The sequence below is a fragment of the Mastomys coucha genome, unplaced genomic scaffold, assembly GCF_008632895.1.
Source record: "Mastomys coucha isolate ucsf_1 unplaced genomic scaffold, UCSF_Mcou_1 pScaffold3, whole genome shotgun sequence".
Lineage (NCBI taxonomy): Eukaryota > Metazoa > Chordata > Mammalia > Rodentia > Muridae > Mastomys > Mastomys coucha.
This window is the reverse complement of record NW_022196909.1, coordinates 10,078,671-10,086,576: the sequence shown is the minus strand read 5'-3', so window position 1 is coordinate 10,086,576 and position 7,906 is coordinate 10,078,671.

The following is a 7,906-nucleotide window of genomic DNA, read 5'->3' as shown; positions in this document are numbered from 1 at the left end:
GGGGGGACTCTTGTGGTTAGTCTGGCCCACGTGCTGTGAATGGTACTTTGTATATTGCTGCTCCGAGGGTTCCTTTTCTGACAGCAATGCTCAGAATGATGGCTGTTCATTACCTCTTGACCCCTGAGTGGCTGAGTTTACGGTATTTCTCTGTTAACCTCCCTGCAGCCCCTCTTGTCCTCTGTATAAATCTAGGGTGCTTGTTGGACGTACAGGCACTGAGCTACAACCCCTTGCTGGGACGAAAGGGAGAAATGTTGTGAAGTACGTGGTGCCTTGTAGAATTGTCAACACAAAGACTTCAGAAGCTAGATGCGTGTGAGTTTATCCCCACATACCAAATAAGCAAGTGAACTTTAGCTGTGAGGACATACTCTACCCACTGCATCCTCTGATCCCACAAGTCAAGGGCTCAGTCTCCATAGCTGCCTCCCTGGTGCCTCCCTCCCCCCCACCCCCCCCCCCCCCCCCCCCCCCCCCAAGCTCCAGTGCTCTTTACCTGTGCTTCTAGCCTTAAACCCCAGCGTTCCCATACCCCACGGTTTGAGTTCAAACAAACTGCTGGGGCTTCTCTCCAAATCAACAAAGCACCGAGCATGTTTACTAACTGATTGTGAAGGATACTGCAAATGATAAGATGGAGTGGTGCCCATATGAGGCATAGGGAAGGGCCCGGAGCTTCCTGCTCCTTCCTCCTAGACTCTCATAAACTCAGCTACTGGAAGCTCCCGGCCCCTCTCCTTAAAAGATTCTTCTGGAGATTGCACAGCACAGACACAGCTGCTAGAGCCTGAGTACTCCCTGCTTGCCTTGGCCTCTCTGCAGCTCTCCTTCCTCCCAGTATATGGAGGACCCCTGTGGTATCTCCTGGGACCTATTGTTTATCACTGGACAAGGATAATTCAGAGAATTTCTTTTTTTTTTTAAAGATTTTATTTATTATTACATCTAAGTACACTGTAGCTTCTTAAGACACAGCAGAAGAGAGCATCAGATCTCATTACAGATGGTTGTGAGCCACCATGTGGTTGCTGGGATTTGAACTCAGGACCTTCTGAAGTCAGTGCTCTTAACCACTGAGCCATCTCTCCAGCCCCAGAGAATTTCTTAATAGCTACAAGACAGAAATCTGAGGAGTTTTTATTCCATGGCTTGGGTGATGTTTGATCTTGGTTGTTAACATCTGGAATCAACTAAAACCCACAGAGCAGAAGACCCACCCTAAATCTGGGCCACACCTTCTGATGGCAGTCTAAAGGTTGGGAAGAAAGACACTTTTGCCTTCTGCCTGCTTGCACTCATTCTCATCAGCAGCTTAAGCTCTCCTGCCTGCCAAGGCATTCCTGTATGCTGAAGACCACCTAAGACATCCAGCCTCTTGGACTACCAATTGGATTCTCAAACGTTCCATCAAGAGATAGCCATGTGGGATGAGCTGGGCCACAGCTCGTAAGCCACTCTAGTAAAGTGTATGTGTGTGTGCATGTTCATTCTATCAGTTCTGTTCCTCTAGAGAACTCTGACACAGATCACAAAGACAAATCAGTTCCTATGGCCTGCCTCAGCTAGGGAATCTAAGGTGGGAACCATAGTCAAACCTCTAAAGGTACATATCACAATATCACAACACACTTGATTTTCACTAAATACGCTTCATGCCACTCAATTTATTCAGTATATGAGTTAGCTTTGAAATTTTTTTTGCCTTGCTTATTTTATTTGAGACAGGATTTTTCCATGTTGTCAATACTGCTTGTGGATACCTGAGCTCAGGAGAGCACTTCCACGTTAGAACTACAGGCAGATACTACCATGCCCAGCTGAGCTAACTATTTTGGAACAACTCAAGTAATTTTTATTAAAAAAAAAAATCAAGGAGGCTGGAGGAACAGCTCTACGATTTAGAGCATTTGCTGCTCTTATAGGGCACCTAGGTTCAATTCCTGGTCTTCATACGATGTGCAGTGCCATCTGTAACTCCACTTCCAATGCTACCTTCTGGCATCTGCTGGCTTCAGGTACACATGGCATATACATACATGTAGGCAAAACACTCACATGTATAAAATACATGAATTATAAAAAAAAACCCAAAGCCTAAAATATGAAAAATTCCATTTTACCACCTTATTTCCATAGTATCAAAAATGTATGGGTGCTAGTTTCAGGCTTTGTTTTAATAAACTTGTGGAGAGGGCTAGAGTCTAGCAATTTAATTAGTAAGTGTTCCCCAAACAAATATAATGGAGACCTGACGTGAATGTAGTTAGTACCTGCTAAAACGTCATTTTCCATTATTTTAGAATATCAGGCTGGGTACTTTGACACACCACTATAATCCAGCGCTTGGGAGGTAGAGGCAGGACGATCATTAAGTCATCCTAGGCTGCGTAACAAATTGGAAGTCAGCCTGGGCTATATGAAACCCTGTCTCACAAAACAAAGCAAAGCCAGAGACAGACAGACAAACAGACAGACAGACAGACAGACACACACACACACACACACACAGAGAGAGAGAGAGAGAGAGAGAGAGAGAGAGAGAGAGAGAGAGAGAGAGAGAGAATAGTCAATGTGACCTATAGAGATTCCACAATGTAAAACTAAAAGTGAGCAAAACCCTGAAATGCTTACGAGCTGTGAGATTTCTAACTAGAGGAGTGTATCACTGCGTGGAACAGAAAATGCCTAGTGTGCAGCTGTCTCTTAGTACGCATGGGTTCTATAGCTATGCTCTAACCAGCCATGGCTGCACACTTTAGGGAGACTAAGTGCTACGGCACTGAGCTGGCACAGACTGTTCATGTCATCATTCTCTCTCTAAATGTACCTGTGTGTGTAACATTTGCACTGTCATCATTCTCTAAATGTGTCTGTGTATATATGTAACATTTTCATGGTCATCATTCTCTCTCTAAATGCATCTGTGTATGTATGTAACATTTGCATTGTATCAGGCACAGAAAGTAACCTAGAGGTGATTCAAATTTACAGGGGTGTGTGCAGAAGTTAGTTACACACACTCAGCCATTTCATATAAGGGACTTAAGCACAGTTTTAGTCTCTGCAGTTAGTCTGCGCAGTTGCAGTCTAGTTAAACAAGAAGTTAGTCTGAAGCTAACCCTCCCAGATCCTAACAGACAGCTCTGGATGGTCCCAGCCACAGCTAACACTGAGACCAGGTTCCTCCTGAGAGCCTGCCCTTCCCCTTTTTTTTCCTTAGGAGCAACACTTGTCTTGTTTTGAAGTGTCTGACTTTAAACTCCAGCACAAATTGTTATCACATCTGCCGACAGGAAGGGCTTGTCTGCTTCAATGAGGTGCCGTGACCTTTCAAGCAATTCGGATCTTTTAAAAGGCAGCATTTGATTTTCTGGGTATTAATATGATGTTCTTAAAACCTGAAGGAATTATTCTAGGTCAAGTTTATTATCTACCAAAGAAGACCCTAGAAAACCCTTGTGTGGAAAAATAAACCTTCCAAGTGATTAGATTCAATCTTTAAGTGACCCGCGTGTTCTTCCCTTCCTTGTTGCTTTGATTGGTTCTTTGGGAATTTTATTCGGTGAGTTTTGATTGCTCTCACTTCGCCTCCCTCTACAATTCCCAGGTCCTCCTCTTCTTCCGTTCTCACCCAGCTTTATGCCCCCTCCCCCAGTCTAGGCCAACTTGTGTTTGGATGTGGGTAATTTACCAGGGGCTAAACTTTTTTACTGTTATTGTTTTTTGAGGCAAGGTCTCTCTAGGTGGCTCTGCCAGTCCTGGAATCCATTCTGTAGACAAGGCTAGTCTTGAACTAACGCCTGCTTCTGCCTCCTGAAGGGCTGCCCTCTTATAGAAATCTGACCCCTCCCTTTCAGCAGCTTACAGTTGCCAATAGTTCCTTGGCCAGGGGTGGAACTTCAATGCCCAGCTCCCTTCTCATGCTGGATTTGATCTAGCTTGAGGTCATTTACAGCCTTATGCAGGCTGTCAGTAGCCACGGGGTGCACACATGTGCAGCTGTATCCAGGGACATGGTTTTCTTGTAATCACCCACCACCTCTGGCTCTCTACGGTCTTTCCGTTCCCTCTTCCACAATGACCCCTGAGCCTTTGGAGGAGTGGGTGGTATACAGATGTTCCTTGTCAGGCTGAACTTTCTAGAGTCTCTTATTTTCTGCACCATTAGCCAGTTGTGGGACTCTGGTGATCATTATGATGTTTTAGTACTCTGGCGATTTCGCAGAATAATAATTGACTGACTCTAACAGGCCCAACCATCGCAAGCATGGCCTTCCCTCCCCTCCTCTCTCCTTTGTTAAACCACTAGACTTCCTTATCTAGCCGCTTCCTCATTCCTGAAACTAGCCACCAAGACCCAGCTTCTCATTTGACTACTTCCTATTCCTGAGGCTGACCACCAAGGTCCAGCTATCAAAATTCCCTATCTGACTACATTAACTAACATGTCCCCTTGGGCTTACCAACTCATCCTAGCATGGACTTCTCATTTTCTTTTTCCTCCTTAAAAACCACCCCTGCCAAGCCATCTGCCACTGTTTCTGTCTGACTCAGATTCAGCCACTGTAGCTCCGTCTTGCTTGACAAAGGATCTCTTTGTGTTGAAAACTGGTGTTTGGGCATGATCTGTGCCTAATCCAGGGTCCGGAAGAGAGCACTCTGTGATGCATGGGGAAGGAGGGGCTCAGTAGTAGTAGGTTCTCTCTATGGCCTATGACCTGTCTGACCACAGGTTCTCAGCCTGATAATGGGCCAGGTATGAGCTCCTCCTTGTGGAGTAAGCCTTAGAGAGTGGTTGGTTACACCCATGCCATGTGTGCCACTATATCATTAGCGGGCGTGTCTTGCTCAGCCAGTCGTTACTGTTGCTCACAGGCTTTATAGCTGGGTATGCTTTCTTTTCTCCTCTGAATAGCCTATAGAAGTGACATTTCTAGGTGTACACCACCTTGATTTCAACAAGATCTGTGACGCAAGCATGTGCTGTCTGTAGCTGCAGAGTCTTATCATCAAGTTCCGGAGAGTGACAAGCAGCACTGGCAATAACCTGTGATGTCTGGGACCTCACTGGCCAGCAACTCCAAAATAATAATAATAACAATGATAATAATGATAATAATAATAATAATAATAATAATAATAATAATAACTTTTTTGAAGAACCACTGACGTTTTTTATTTGTTAGCCCCGGTGTGCATTGTTGCTCTGCTGTAGGATAACTCTACTTTTGCTATTTTAAAAGCATGTATGTATCTGTACTTTAGGACATTTCTGCAGATGTAGCTTTCCCCATGACCTGTTGACAGATATTGAGTGTTATTTATCCCTTCCCAGTTCCTTCCTTCATTCTTCCCTCCTCTCCCCACCCCAATGTATCCCTTCTTGTTCTACAATTCTATTTTAAACTTTTACACCAGTAGTCTCTGTTTCCTCTGCTGAAAGCCCCTCTCCATGACCTCTTAGTAATGTTCTGACCTCTGTGGTGTTCCAAATGAAACGAACGTATCTAAAGATTCAAAGCTAACATCTACAAATGAGAGAAAACAAGCAACATTTGTCTTTCTGAGCCTCAGTTTACTTTCACTCAGCATATCTGTTCCTAGCTCGATTTATTTCCCTGCAAATTTCATAATTTAATTTATTTTTTTAAAATTTATTCATTATGTGTTTAAGTGTTTGCCTACACACATGTGTACCATGTACATATCATGCCCATGGGGGCCAGAAAAAGGTACTGGACTCGCAAGAACTGGAGTTATACTTGTGAGCCGCCACGTGGGTGCTAGAAATTTAACCTGTATCTTTTTTTTTTTTTTTTTTTTTTTTTTTTTTTTTTTTTTTTTGGTTTTTTGAGACAGGGTTTCTCTGTATAGCCCTGGCTGTCCTGGAGCTCACTCTGTAGACCAGGCTGGCCTTGAACTCAGAAATCCACCTGCCTCTGCCTCCGAAGTGCTGGGATTAAAGGCGTGCGCCACAACGCCCGGCTTAACCTGTATCTTGTGGAAGATACTCTTAAACACTGAGCCATCTCTTCAGCCCCTTGTTTCATTTTCCTGATAGCTCAGTAACATCCCGTCATATAGATACATCACATTTTCATTCTCCATCCATCAGTGGATGGACACCTCGGCTGCTTACACTTCCCAGCTATTATGAATACAGCAGCAACGGGCACAAATGAGCAAGCGTCTCTCCAGTAAGAATCGCGTACATTGAGTAGTATAGTATAGTATAGCATAGAATAGTATACTATAGCTCAGGAGCAGCGTAACTGGATCATGAGGTAGGTCTCACTTTAGCTTTTGAGGAACCACCACACCAATTTTCATAGTAGCTACACTAGCTTGCATGCCCACCAGCAGTGAATAAGATTCCCCTTTCCCCATATCATATCAATATTTGCCATCATTACATGCTTGTTTGTTTTTTTGTTTTTGTTTTGTTTTTTTTTGTTTTGTTTTGTTTTGTTTTTTCGAGACAGGGTTTCTCTGTGTAACCGTGGCTGTCCTGGAACTCACTCTGTAGACCAGGCTGGCCTCGAACTCAGAAATCCACCTGCCTCTGCCTCCCAAGTGCTGGGATTAAAGGCATGCGCCACCACTGCCCGGCTTGTTTTTTAATCTTTGATATTTTGATTGGGAAAAGATGAATACTCAAAACAGTTTTAACTTGCATTTCCTTCGTAGCTATGGATAATGAATCTAAAAAAAATCTCATTTATATTTCATTTTTCGAGAACTCTGTTCAGTTCCATGCGCCATTTTAATTCCATTGTTTGTCTTCTTGATGCTTAATTTTTTTATCTCTTTATATATTTTAGATAATAACCTTATTATCCAAATTAATGGATAACTGGTAAAATTTTTTAAATTTTTTAAAAATTCCATTCTGTAGACTTTCTCTTGGCTAGTGTGATGGTGTCCTTTTCTAAATAGAATTTTTTTAGTTTCATCAGGTACCACTTATTAATTGTTGGTCTATATGCCTGCACTGTTAGGTTCCTGTTCAGAAAGCCCTTGCCTATGCCGACAGATGTAAGTGAACCCTCTACTTTCCTTTGATCACAATCAGGGTTTCAGGCGCTATGTTGAGTCCTTGACCCATCTGAGCTGAATTTTGTGCAGGATGAGGGATGAGGATTGAGATTCATTTTTCTACACATATATCCAGTTTGATCAGAACATTTGTTGAAGATTCTGTCCTTTTTCTAATGTCTAGTGTGGGTTTCCAAAGAATCCACCCCATGACTTTTAAATTTGCCCTCCCTCAGGCAAGTTCTTGGGACAAGGACAGAAAGCAGCCACATGCTTACTAACATCACAAGGGGAGTCTCTAACCCAGTGCCCCTCTGAACCCCTCGATGTAGACTGGCAGAGTCTGCGTGTTTCTCAGAAGCTGTCTTCTCTAAGCTCTTCCTGAAATGGTCCGCTAAGCTCTGCTTTCAATCTTCAACCACTTCTCCAGTCTGACATCCCCAATTTATCCATAATCCTGCAAAACCATCACACTCAGGACCGCCAGAGCAATATTCTACTCCCTGGTACCAGCTTCTTCTGAGCTGCTTTTCTATTTCTGTGATAAAACACCATGACAAAGGCAACTTATAGAAAAAGTTGACTCAAGGATCATAGTTCCAAACAGATGAGTTCTTCTCCATCACTGTGACGAGTGTGGCAGACAGCAGACAGACGTGGCACTGGAGTAGGAACTAAGAACTCGCCTCTTTGTCTACAAGTAGGAAACACACAAAATGATGTAAGTCTTTCTTTTTTAAGATTTTTAAATTTATTTTATGTCTAAGACACGGTAGCTGTCTTCAGACACACCAGAAGAGGGCATCAGATCCCATTACAGATGGTTGTGAGCCACCATTTGGTTGCTGGGAATTGAACTCAGAACTTC